Raw genomic sequence first — 14,693 nt, 5'->3', positions numbered from 1 at the left:
GAGATTCATTGCTGCTTTTTCCTTGATGGGAATTCAACATGACACGGTAGCACACATCTACTCTTTCAAGCAAGGCAAGAATGAGAGTGTTAGAGACTGTGTAAATAGAATGAAGCAATACATTAATCGTTGCCCAGAAGATGAGAAGCCCGCCCAAAGTCGATTAATTTCTCTCTTCTTAAAAGGACTCAAAAATTCAACACTGCATACACATCTCTATGCGAAGAAGCATACAAATTTCAATGAGTGTTGCCATGATGCTATGGATTTCACCGATAACTTCAAATTCCAAGATGGTTCTGGCCCAGGGGTGAAACCTAGAGATCAGTGGGGTGATGACCAAAGTTCAGGGTCTAGCGCGCTAGTAAATCCAAACCAGATAGCTAACCTAGTACTAAGGAGATTGGGACAGACCTATCGTCCACCCATGCAGCCACAACAACAGCAACAGAGAATGAGGAGTGTACTACCTACAGGTCCTCATCTTTGTGGAGCATGTGACGGTAACCATAAAACAGAGGAATGTAATACCTTTTCTCCTCTAGTCACAAACCAACCCACAAAGAAGTGGTGCCAAGCCTGTGCTTGGAACTTTACCCATACCACACAGGAATGTACTCGCATTGCAAGAATGAGACAGGAACGTGAGCAGCCAAGGGGAGGAGTGGCTCCACAAATGTATCAACAGTATACTAATTTTGAACGTAAGCCACCGATGGCACAAGAGCAAGCACGACCTGTTCTTGGTGCTCAACCTCGTGCTCCTGGGACTGCTCCTGTGAGGGTTGTTGACTACGACAATTCAAATATGTGTAGAGACTTGGTAAACCCAGGCTATGTGGAGGAGGAATACGCATCATATTCATCCAAGGAAAATCTCTTTGAAAGTCCCGCATACCCAAGCCAAGCACTGGAGGCTCAACCAGGGGAACAAAACTCTTTGATGTTGCTAGGCGGCTACCAACCTAGGACTCCAGGCTCCTCAGGTCAATGGCAGCCAAGGAAAGTAGAGGCCAAACCAATGGGCCCCTGTTATGAGTGCGGAGAACCCCATTGGGCTCGTGATTGTCCACATCGCTCAAGGAAAGCATCTCGATCCAATACAACAGTACAACAGTTTTCACCAATTGAAAGATATTGTCTAGGGTGTTGTGTAGAACACTTCCCAAAGGATTGTCTGCTGAAACCACATGAGGAAGGCACCTCTCAACCAAAGGTCTCACTCAACCTTGTAGGAGCAGTTCCATCACCACCTTCATCTGAGAGTGAGGATTTCGTGCCACTTAGAGTCATGACTAGATCACAGACACGATGCTGAAATACAGACTGATGAGACACCTCGAACTAGGGATGCAAAGACAAATCTAGTGGACAAGACCCTACAGTCCAATAGAAAAAAGACCACTAGGAGGAAGAAGAACCGAAACAAGCAAACTAAAAGTGCATCCACTAGTTCTCAAGAAGCCTCTAAACAAAACATGAGGGATCAAACTTTTACATCCCAAGAAGTGCATGAGGAACATCAACCTCAACCTGGGCCTAGTGCTAAACTAGATGAGACTAGTACGACTGAGGATAGTTCTGGGGGTTCTGTTTTTGTGGATAAGGTGAATGAGACTCTAGATGCCATCATTGATGCTCATAGAAGTCGCATTGCAACTTTATCTGAGCTACCCAAGAAGCTTCAAGAATACCCAAACCCTCGTGAGGAGAAGATCAATCTAGCTGTACATCAGCAACTCATTAGGGAAGCTTAGTCAATACTTGAGGGACCACCACCACCTATTCCTCGGGGCCCAACCTCTCTTAAGCCAACATTAGAAACCATACCAGAAGTGTCATCAAGTTAGGAAATGAAAAGTGAGCTCATTTCACAAGCTCATAGCGAAAGGTCTGCACCAATTGACACCCAATTGAAAGGAGGTATTCTGCCACCACCTAGCCTTGCCTTCCCATGCAATGATGAAGTTATTGATGCTAATGAGGACATGGCAAATGAGATGTGGGCCGTAGTTCATGAGAAAGTTAATGAGAACATGTCCTCTATTAGTTCGCCTCCATTCTCAGAGGTGGATTTTACCAGGGGCACGGAAAACAATTCTGGACGCCCAAGCATCCAGGAGGAAGTTCAAACAATTGTTTCTCCTAGAAGTAAGCATACACTGAAAACCTTACCATCATATCTAGGAGAATATGAGAACTGTTCTCAAACCTTGAGGATACCCTCCATGTATAAAAGGTTGACAAAGGAGAAGGATATGAATACCGTGCAAGCTATTTTGTCAGCACTAGTGGCTTGTACCTTACCTTTGCTTGATTTGATAAAGCTTCGACCTGAGTTGTGGAATGATATTACCACATGTTTGTCAGAGCAGGTATTGCTACAAAAGGGTCACCATGAGTGTACTATACACCCTGAGACAAAGCATGTTATGCCAGTTCCTATCAACAAAGTAGGAAAATTTTGTGAGGATGATCAGGGAAATGCTACCCTCCCATTAGAAGTGCGAAAAGTAGCTTCAACTGCAATACTTGATAGTGGTGCAGGAGTGGGCATTGTGACAAGGTCCATTTGGGAAAAGTGGGGCAAACCAGCTATTAGGAGTACCAGGATGCGCTTGCAGCTAGCAAATGGAAGCTTAGAACATCCCCTTGGGCTGCTTGAGAACATATTGGTCACCACATGTGGGATTGAATATGAGCACACCTTTGCAGTAGTGGATTTTGGAAAACATCCAAACTATGAAGTGATATTGGGTAGACCATTCATGCGACAATTTCAAATGATTCAAGATTGGGGATACAATTATTTGTACCTCCGACATGATTCTGTCATCACAAGAGTCAACCTAAGGAATCACTCATATCGTGATGTAACAAGGTCTCCAATAGATGAGTTTGATTCTGCTTCATCTGAGGGCTCAAGAGTTACATTGTCAGATGGGCGAGAAGATCTATGGATGTGCGGAGCCTCATGTAGGGATTTCAACATAGAGAGACTTAAGGGTAATCGAAGTGTATCAGATGAGGCATACGTTCCACAACCCTTCCCTGAGCATTTAATTGATCCACTAGAATGGAGTCATGTCCTTGCAACATTATCGACATGTGCTTTATCGAAGCCAATTCAATTTTGTGACTCAGATGGATATGATATTATTCCTATACGAATGGTACAACCACGTGCCCTTCTAGATGATTTGTACTATAGGGATACATCCACAACAGCTATGCATGTCGAGGAAGTCTCAGTGGAGGATTTAACACTCGAATCTGCTAATGATGCTGATAAGGAAGATGGATGGGACTCTGATTTTGATAACAATGTGATAATCACTGAGGATGAGTTAGGAAAGGCACGCTTACTCTTGAGAGGAAGGGAGGTTCAAGTAGAGATCCCTCGAAGCCGACCGAAACGTAAATGCTGTAAGAGCCATAAGAGAATCAGTAGACAAGATGAGCGGGAACAACGTGAGAGACTACAAAAAGAAAAGGAGGAGTCTAAGAGTGAAAACTCTCGACCAACACCTCACTTCTCAAGAAGAACAGATATCTATACTATGTCCAAGCACAAGATAGTATCAAAGACCAAGTAAAACGATCAGATGGATTCCAAGTAGGAGAAAAGCTAACAACTGTTAGCAAAACTCGTAAAAAAACGAAGAAACAAAAACCAAAACTCAAGTCTAAAACCGATTCAAAAGAGAGTGTCGGAAGTGCAAAGACAACGGTTGAACAAAAAAATCCGATGCAAGATGGCAAAGGAGAGCTCAAACCCGCATGGTCTTCAATGAGTGAAGACTCAAGTGGACAAGAACAAGGTCTCAATGTTCCTCCCAATTTCACACAGTACACTCTTCAAGATCGGAAGATTGTTCTTCAACAGCCCATGCGACAAAAACCAAGCATGCCAGGGGATTCATACGATGGTCCAGAAGATGCAAAAAAGATTGATATTGCTAAGCGAGGAGAAGAGCCTCACTATGTGTGGATTGCCACAGACTTGTCCTTAGATGAGGAGAAGTTATTAATACAAACAATAAAGGAGTATCGCGATGTTTTTGCTTGGAGTTATAAAGACCTCAAAGGAGTTGATCCAAGCATATGTCAACATACAATTCCATTGCGAGAGGATGCAAAGCCTTCCAAGCAACATCCTTATACTTACAATGAGAATTTTGCACGGAAGATAAAGGAAGAAATAGACAAGCTCTTAGAGGCAGAATTTATCTATGAGATTGAACACACTGAATGGGTCTCCCCTATTGTAGTTGTGCCTAAGAAAAATGGAAAACTTCGAGTATGTGTAAACCTCAAGAAGGTAAATGCAGCTACTGTGCGTGATCATTACCCACTTCCAATCACGGATCATGTTCTGGAACGAGTTGCAGGAAAAAAAGCATATAGTTTCTTGGATGGATTCTCCGGTTACAATCAAGTGTCAATTGATCCAAAGGATCAACACAAGATAGCCTTTGCTACTGAAGATGGCATCTTTGCCTATCGTGTTATGCCATTTGGTCTAACAAATGCACCGGCAACCTTTCAGCGGTTAATGAGTCATGTATTCAAGGAGTACCTTAGGCAATTTCTTGAGATCTTCATGGATGATTTATGTGTTCACTCACAAGAGCGTGATGATCATATAGAACACCTCAGACTTGTGTTTCAAAAGTGTCAACTTTATCGTATATGCTTGAATCCTGACAAGTGCAAATTCATGGTAAGACAAGGGAAAATTTTGGGCCATATTGTTTCTTGCAATGGGATTTCAACAGATATGGATAAAATTGATGTCATTGTCTCCTTACCTCGGCCTATCAACCCTAAAGGGGTACAAACATTCATGGGACATTGTGGCTATTACCGTAGATTCATCTACATGTACGCTGTCCTAGCTAGACCATTATATGCTCTTCTTGTAAAGTTTAATTGGACTGATGAGTGTAAGGAATCCTTTGAAAAGTTGAAGCAAGCATTAGTGACTGCACCCATCCTATGGGCACCAGATTGGAACCAAATCTTTCATGTCCGTATTGATGCTTCAAACTTTGCAATTGGATGTATTTTGGCTCAATCGGGAGAACATAATAAGGATTTCCCAATCTCATATGCTAGTCGACAGTTGAACAATGCTGAGAAGAATTACACCACAACAAAAAGAGAAGGATTGTCTATGATATATGCAGTGAAAAAGTTTTGCCATTATCTTTTGGCAAACAAATTCATATTTTTTGTGGACCATCAAGCATTGCTATATTTGGTAAATAAGCCTTGTGCAACTGGAAGGATTGTGAGGTGGTTTATCATCCTTCTTGAGTTTGATTTTGAAGTGGCAGTTCGAAAAGGAACAACTCATCTTAGGGCGGATCATTTGTCTCGAATCACCTCTGGCGAAGCTCCTGTGGGTGTGGATGATGATATGTTAGATTCAACACTTTTCCTTGTAGAGACAGCTCCTAGATGGTCTGAATCCATTTTAGAAATTTTGACAAGTGGGCAGATACAACTAGCGGGTCCTAATGTGGACCTATGGCGACCATTCAAGTTAATCTCAGGAAGATTATATCGTCAGGGTAATGATGGAGTGTTGCGGCTTATACCTAACCCCGACCAATATGAGGAGATCTTGGAATGGGCACATGCAGGTATCGATGGAATCCATGCATCAGCTACTACTTGTGTACGACGTATATCTCAGGATGGGCAATGGTGGCCTACCATGCATGCGGATGCTGAAAAATTTGTTCATAACTGTGCTTCATATCAAATTCAGCAGCCAATTCATAATGTCACATTATTCCAAATTTCAACTACACCAAGTTGGAGTAAGTATATTGTGGACTATCTTCAGCATGGTCATACGGATCAAAAAATTCCTAAACATCGAAAGCATGCTATTGAAGTGGAAGCGGCAAACTATATGCTGATAGAGGGCCAACTCTACAAGAGGGGCAAGGATGGCAACTTACGCATGTGTGTATGTGAAGCTGACTACTTGAAAATCTTGACTCATGCACATGCAGGTGTCGGGGGTGGACACTTTTCAGGCAATACCACAGCTAAGTTGATTAGGTGGTCTGGACTTTGGTGGCCAACCTTACAAATGGATGCCGAAGAATATGTGAAACATTGTGACGTTTGTCAAAGGACCAAACCTCCCATCACAAAGGACAATATGCCATTGCGACCTATGTTAAGCACACGTGCTTTTGCAAAATGGGGTATTGATTTTGTCGGTCCCATTAAACCTCCAGCTCGTCACACGCATGCTGAATATATTATAGTCGCAACTGACTATTTGACCAAATGGGTTGAGGCAAAGGCAACAATCAAAAATGATGCCAGAACCACAGCCAAGTTCTTGTATGAGTACGTGTTTACACGCTATGGCTTACCTATTGAGATCGTTAGTGATCAAGTTGTGCACTTTGTGAATGAGGTCATAGAGTTTTTGCTTCAAGAATTTATGGTAATTCACAAGCGTTCTGCACCCTATCATCCCCAGACCAATGGACAAGCTGAGAGTACTAACAAGATTCTCTGCACAGCACTCACAAAGATTGTTGAGGGACATAGGACTGATTGGGAGCAAAAGTTGCACTCAGTTCTTTGGGCATATAGGACAGCCTATAAAACATCTGTGGGCATAACCCCATTTGAACTTGCTTTTGGGCTAGATGCAATTCTTCCCATTGAATTTCTTGTACCTACTCTACGAGTAGCTAAACAATTGGATTGGACTGGTCATGATCTTTCACAACGCGTTGACGAATTGGAAAAGCTTGATGAGACCCGCTTATTGGCGGTAATGGGGATGTATGCCGAGAAAAGGAGACAGAAGCAATGGTACAATAGAAATGTAACAACTGGACGATTCAAAAAAGGAGACCTGGTGCTCTTGTACACACTTAAGAAGCATAAGAGAAAGCGCAAGAAACGTAGCCTAGGACCGTTTGTGATTAATGAGCTTACTCCAAGTGGTGCAGTGCGTTTAGAGACACTAGAATGTGAGCTTCATTAATGGAAGTCGTCTCAAGAAATACAATGAACCATTAACTGAAACCATGCTTCAACAGATACATGCTGCACAAACACGGAAGGAAGCACTTGACCTACTTAAACGTCAGGCTCAAGAGGAGGCTAAAGCTAGAGTTGCAAAAGCCAAGGAGCATCGCAAAGCTTCTATGTTGGCCATACAGTTGGCTATTGATGAACCATATGTCGATCCTTTCAATATTCAAGTGTGCCTTCATCTTCAAGAGACTACCTACTTTGTCTCTGCCTTAATTGACTCTGGTGCAGATTATAATGTTCTCTCGTTTGACACATGGATAGCCTTGGGTCAACCAACACTTGTACACATTCCTGTTGACTTACGAAGCTTCTCAGGTGAAGATAACCCTATAGAGGGAAAATGTGTTATTATGATGTCCATTCAGGATCACCAGATGTCAGTGCCCTTTTATGTGGCACGTAAGTCCAAGGTAGTAGTAGAGGCTGTTCTCGGTAGATCGTGGTTAAGTGCTACCAATTTCTCATTAGATTGGAAGAATAGACAATACAAGTTGCAAATTGATTCTGATTGCATCTTGGGATCTGCTACTCCACGAGCTTTATCGTGTCAAAAGGATAATGTTTCTACCTTACACAACCCACTCTCAAAATCTACTCTTGAAGCTCCAAAAAAAATGATGTGGATAATTGATGAGTACTCAAGTGAGGGCCATGGCTGGCATGTTCCAACTACTCTAGTTGCTGCTCAAAGAAGGCCAGGCAAGAAGAAATTATCAATTTGGCTACCCAAAGATGCGTACAAACTTGTACCATCTAGCTCAGTCGCTAAGCCTCCTAAGAAGCACATCATTTCCAAGCCTAAACCTCGAATTGTTACTCGTTGGGTCCCAAAACATGTTCTTAAAGCACAAGGCTATTATGAGGGTGCAACAGCAATTTGGCTTCCAAAATGCCATGGTTTGCTAGGGGTAAAAGAGTGTTTCAGAAAGATTCCAAGAGCCACCCTTGATTTTCCATATCAGTGGGTGCAAAAGAAATCAACACAAACTCTTCAAGATAGGATAGGTGGCTGTGATAGCACCTACAAATCTACTTGTGCTGATCTTCCTAAAACATGTATTGAAACACCGGTTGTCCCAATTTCTCCTTGTTACACAATTCAACCATAAACTTGTGTACCTAAGACAAGTCCAAATGAGTATCATTTGAGCATAGATTCTAGCATTTCAATGCCTAAATCCTCTTATCTTGCTCAAATTCCAAGACAATTGCTAAAATTTCCACCTAAGAAGGACATACCAAAAACTAAAGATAAGGCATTAACACTACAATTGAAGCTCTTTGGTAGATCAATGTTTGAATAACGTGGTTCCTTATGCCTTTAGAGGATTGTGCTCTTTTTGAGATAATCTTGTTTTTTATTGGAATTGTAATGATGGATATGAGTGTTCTAAATTTCATTGTTCTACGTCCAGATAAATCCTGATGGATATTTGGCGAGATACATGTCCACCATGCATTGACCCTGATAGTACTCAACCTGATCATCGCGGGGGTTCTAGTGCTCCTCCGTTTCAAACACATTCTAGGTACTTCTATGCTCCCTTAGGTGAAAATTGATGTGGGCATCACTTTGTCACGTTATTCTATCAACAGCATCACCCATTTTCACATTGTCAACAGTGTGCACGACTCGTATTAGGAGAAGCTTCACATATTTGTTGGATATGCCGCTCTTACTTTAGACGATATGGCACGGGCTTAATGAAACAAATTGTGGGAATTACACCCCAACGCCATAATCTTCTTAATGTGAGAATACCAGAGAGAGAACCAAATCAACGTAGATTACCTGAGGAGGTTCAAGCACAACAATGGAGGGATACAAGCTTAAATGACTTGCAACCACCGATCTTGCAAGCCCTCCTTCCCCAAGCCTCAACATGTCAATATTGGATCAATATGAGTACCTATATTGCGCAGTTCCAAAATCGAAATTGTCTGCTTAACCTTCCCATAGAACCAATGCCATATTTTAGTGAGGAAGCACTCCTTCCTCTACCACCTTCTCCAGAGGCCGGTTTTTGTGAGGGGTTGTCCCTGCATCCTAAGGAAATTGATACCATCTTTCCAGCAGAAGTGGACACGGATCCACCACCAGCGCAAGGGTAAGCTCAGCGACTCCACAATAAGATCGACAAGCCAGGGCACTTTTCTCCCACTGGGTTTTTTCCCTCAGCTATATTCGGTGATTGGTACCAATAGTAAATTTTATTCCTTTCTTTTCTTTTCTTGTTTGTTATTCGGTGATCTCAGCTAAACAAGAGCACCAAACACACCCCAATAGTCCACCTACCACGCACACAAATTAGGAAGGGGGGAGACATGCTACGCCTACAACAAAGACCAAGGAGGAGCAATCTGCACAAAATCAGCAATGCATCAATGCAAACGAACAACATCAACGGGCACTACAACAGGTGTATTCAAATCTTAATCTTTTGTTCTTTATGTGCTTTTATCTTTTGGATATATGGTTTACATGTTCACACAATATTGGCTGGTTTAAGTTTTTGATTAGTTGTTAAAATATGGTGAGTGAATTCTAGATTCTTAGAGGACTTAGTAAAAGATATTTCTATTTAAAGACAGTGTAGGATATATACCAATGGAGTATGCCAAGTTCATATGCTTTCAAGGTATATTAGTTATCCCTAGTGGTAGCTACCTCTTAGATATGAGCTAGGTGCTAGGATTAATAAAAAAATTTATGAAAATATACCCTAAAAATATATATATATACAAAGTGAATTGAGACATGACGTGTCTACAGCCATGTGAAATGCTTGGTAGGACCTGGGGTTGTCTTAGCACCTCGAGACCGATGCCTTGGTTTCCATGGGGTGAACACTGACGTCTAAAAACTTTAGAAAAAGACCTTCAAGGAATCTATCGCCTTGATAGATGTTGGTAGGACTAAGGGGTACATTATGGGCCCTCGAGACCGATGCCCTCATCTTCATAGGGTACTCCATATATCATAAAAGAAAGAAAAAAGGGTCTGTTGCCCTTGAGATACTTAGCGGCTTCTAGATTCTCTTGGCGGAGGTCTCTTGGCCATTGCTTGGGTCTCATTGGGATGGAACCTTAATCTTTATCACCTTCTACACATACATCAAAAAAAAAAAAGAGAGTTCCAATCACCTTTGCTCATATTTAAGAGTAGGTTTGCCACTTAGGAATAACTTAAAATACTTGTAGGACATTGAGACTGCGGTCATAACCGGCAGTGTACAAGCACACTTGCCTTTGCATAGCACTATCTACCACTTAAGTCTCACTTTGACTAGTCTTTACTCACCTATTTTAGTACTCTTTAAAACTTTAATCAGCCTTGCACTTGTATGCTCACGTGTGAAATTATCATTGCTGTTTTTTTTTTAATTTTCTTTTCTTTTCTTTTTCTCAATAAAAGGCTTTACTTGTATCCATTGTTTTTTGCAGCTCGTGCTCCTACCGCGCTCGAGGACGTGCGCAAAATAGGAAGGGGAAAGTGTTGCATGTGACGAATGAAGATCAATGCAAGGATGCAACAAAAAAGACACTTAGGGCTCTTGTAAAGAATTCCAAGTTGTAGATGAATGTGGGAGACGGCTTGACAATAATCCCACATGGGAACTTTTGGGAGTTCTAGAGTTTTTGTATAAAAGGTGGCCCATTTGAGAGCTAAGGGCACTCTTTGGTCATTTGGTTGAGAGGCTCATAGAGAGAGCTTGCTCCATAGCTCCTTCTCATGTGCTCTCCCAAGGCTCTCCATCTCCATTCTTGCTTCAATCTTGTACTCTCTATTCTCTACATTTTCAATGATATGAGGTTATGGTCTACACACTTGCTAATCTAGATTTCTTAATGATGTTTTGATGCTAAAATCTGATTTGTGAATTGTAGAGTGCATGTGATGAAGCTTTTGCATGAAATGATGTGTAGTTGAGGCTTGTGTGATAGCTCTTTGCATGTTAGATTCTTTGCATAAGTTGCATTTTTATGCTTAAGTGTAGCCTAATCTTGATGCTTTGATTATGTTAGATTGATTGCTTGAGTGTTGAAGAAGGATTGAGTAGGACTAGAAGTTATTAGTGTGTGGTTAACTAATCTTCTCCCATTCGGGATAGCCTCTATGCGCTAACCGGGTTGCATTCACGGATTGACAAAGTGTGTGGGTTCGAGTGTAGCCTCCGCTATGCTATGATGTCCCAAACACACCCTTTGGCGCCATCACCTGCAGAGCAGCAGCTGCCCAGCCTCTCGATCACCTATAACGCCACAAACTTCTTCTCTTCTTCTCTCACCACGCCTCTGCAAGGCAGCCCACTCTTTGAAAATCACTACGTTGGCTCTGTTGGCTCAGTAGAGCACCTCCGGCTGCGCCCACTCTTTCCTTGCACCTTGACGCCAGCAGCTCCCACACACGGCTGCTCTCTCAGCTCTCTGTTTACGTGTTCCCTCCACGCTCACCAGCCAGTCAGCCCTTCGACCAGCTGCACTCACCCTTTGGCGCCTGTCTGCTCACCCGAGAGCATTCCTGTACCCGAGGCGGCCACACCCGTCATCACCACCTCCTTTGCCTTCTTGCTTCACACAGGCAGTCGCACACAGTTCTCTGGTCACTGCACAATCACTGTAAAGGCGTCTTTCGCGAGCAAGGCCACTGCTACGCCACTCTTTACGCCTGCAGACTCACCAGACTTCACGACCCAGGCTGCTCCCCACAGTCCCTTGCCAACCCGACTGTCTTCGCCTACCTTCACTCTCTCTCCCGCTGACGACCCCAAGGGCGGCAACTTCTTCCCCGCTCAATCACCAGGGGCACGCCTAGCACACCTACCAGGCGGCTATCTTCAACTAGCCAAGCCCATACGCCTGCCAGTGCTTCCACAGTTCCCACATGGCCCTGTCCGCTCCAGGGTCCTTCTACTTCTTCTTACGCGTGCCCTCCACGCTCACACTTTTTGCTCCAGTCTTGCCTTGCACCTTGACGCCCTGGCGGCCTTCCAGTTCCTCTTCGCCAGCTGCTCTGCCCCGCTGTTCCAGTCCTTTACATCCCGCTTCTCTGGCGGACCAAACAGAACCCAGCGGCCCCTCTGGTCTTCGCCTGCACATCCAGCCCTTCAAAACCAGAGAGCCACACGAAAACTCCCTGTTACCGAAGGCGTGCTCCCTCTCACACGTTGGCACCACTCACCATCAGCAGCCCCGCAGCCACATCTCCAACTGCGCTGTCAACCACCTTGTGCCCACACATTGGCACTCTTCTCTTCACACGGGAAGCCCCACAACCTTTGCAGCCCGTTAGCCTTTATACGCCAGCTGCGCTCACCCTTTGGCGCCTGCCTTCGCTGCAATTCAATCAGAGGCCCCAAAACCAAAACCGCCTCCTCCTCTTTTCTACTCGCGACCTCTCGCAGCCTTCACCAACCTTCGAGAATTTCTACGCTGGCAGCCACAAAAATCCCCACGTGGCCATTTCCACTAGTGGCCACGTTTTTTATATCATTTTTTATTATTATTTTTTCAAAGGCCTATAAGATGGCCTCCATATACTTTTCACACTATGTCCAAGCAACCTTGGCCCCCATAGTTTCTAAATTACCCATGCTTCCATACACTTCAACACAACCTTTAATTGCCCACTCATACCTTGGGGACGCGTACACAAATTCAGAGCCATCAAGTGGCTGATGTCACCCCTAGCAAACCTCTTTCTGGACAGGCCTGCAACACGCTCAAAATGAAAACCATCTACCCTGTACACCTGGCAACGCATTCCATAGCAAAACCTTTATTCACACCATGCACACGTATTTACACAAGCCAAAAATACTCCTCAGAAAAACGCCTGACAGTTGGCACTCGTCACACGGCTTGACGTATTCGGTTTGCATCTGCCATTAGAGTGGGCCACCATAACCCTCCCGTGAGGACCTTACATGCAGTGATATTACTGCAAAGTGCCCCCCTCCCAACAACACAGGCAGAGTGAGACTGTTCAAGAAGGAGGACATACTCGTCTTCTCGAACACATTGTCGTAGAATTTTATCTTTGTCCTACCTATAAAGTTGGCCTACAATGAGTTGGTAGAATTAGGTGATGGGCTCGGTCTTTATTTTGAGGAGGGGATCCACTGTTAAGCCGTTTGGCTATAAGAAATGTGCCGCTCCTCGCCCCATTCAGGAACCAGGCAGAGTTGGAATAGGGCGGCGTCTAGTAAATCATCATCTACTCCCACCGACGGTTTGTTGTTGGGGGTCCTTGATATGTGGTCTACTAGAACATGCTAAGAGACTTTCCTTACCGTGATGGTGAAGTCGAACTCAAACAATTTTTCCTATCATACATGGCTTGTTTACGAGGTATAGAAGAGCTTGATGGTCTACAAAGAAAACAAACTTAGTCTTGCTAGAAGATAATGCTAAAACTTCTTTTTAACAGTATATAGACCATGGATAATCCTTCTCTCTCGATCGTGGTGTAGTTCCGCTCAACTTTATTGAGTTGGCGACTGGCAAAGCTAATGGGGAAATCCATCTTATGTTCTCCTGGTTGGGCCAGCACACATCCAATGGCAAAAGCTGAGGCATCGATGTGGACATGGAAGATAATGTCCAAGTTGGGACCTGAGAAATTGGGGCACTAGCCAAGGCTGTTTTGAGCATTGTGTAAGCCTGTTGGCATTCCTCAATCCACTCAAAGATGATCAAGAGTCCATAAAGAAGTCAAACAATATCAGCGTACATAAAAATGAATCGTCGATAGTAGTTGATGTGCCCCATGAAGTGCTGGACTCCCTTGAAGTTGGTGGGTGGGGGTAGCTCAAGGCTGTGAGCCACACTTTGTTATCATTTGTAGAGATTCCCTGCCTGGAGACAATGTGTCCCCCAGGATCACTCCATGTTGAACCCAAAATTGACATTTAAGTGGGTTCAACGAGATGCGATACATCCTGCACCTTTCAAACACTTTGCACAAATAGTTAAGGTGCGCCTTCTAGGAGGACTTGACACAAAGGTCATCCATAAAGACTTGAAGGAATTTTCGAAGATATTCCTTGTAAGCCGTGCACATGAGACATTAGAAGGTACTGGGGGCATTGGTTAGCCCCCCGAAGGGCATAGCACGGTATGCATATGTGCCCATTCATAGTGGCGAAGGCTATTTTGTGCTGATCCTTAGGATCGAGAGGCACCTGATATTGTATCCAAAGAATCCATCAAGGAAGCTGTAGGCTTCCTTTCCTGCTACGCATTCCTGCTTCATTTCTGGCAAGAAACTTGATTTGTCTCACTTGAAAGTTTTTGGATGTATTGCATATGTGCATGTGCCAAATGAATTACATACCAAGCTGGATCCAAAAGCATAAAAATGTGTGTTTATTGGGTATTCCCTTGAGCAAAAGGGACATAGATGTTATAATCCTACTACACGTGAATTGAGGGTAAGTAAGGATATTGTATTTGATGAGATGAGTAGCTGGTATGCTGCTGAAAGGATGCTGTTGGGCCTGATGTAAGTGGAAATGTGGTTGCATAGAATGCAGGTCAGCAATCATAATCATTGAGTGGACCAAGAGAGTCCTCATCCAGTGGTTCTGTTGATAGACCATGGAGTGAAGGAAGGA

This window comes from Cibotium barometz, chromosome 1 (assembly GCF_041138505.1).
Source record: "Cibotium barometz isolate CiBa-2024 chromosome 1, ASM4113850v1, whole genome shotgun sequence".
In the NCBI taxonomy this organism is placed as follows: Eukaryota; Viridiplantae; Streptophyta; class Polypodiopsida; order Cyatheales; family Cibotiaceae; genus Cibotium; species Cibotium barometz.
The sequence above is the reverse complement of the archived record's forward strand: the minus strand, read 5'-3'. Positions refer to the sequence as shown.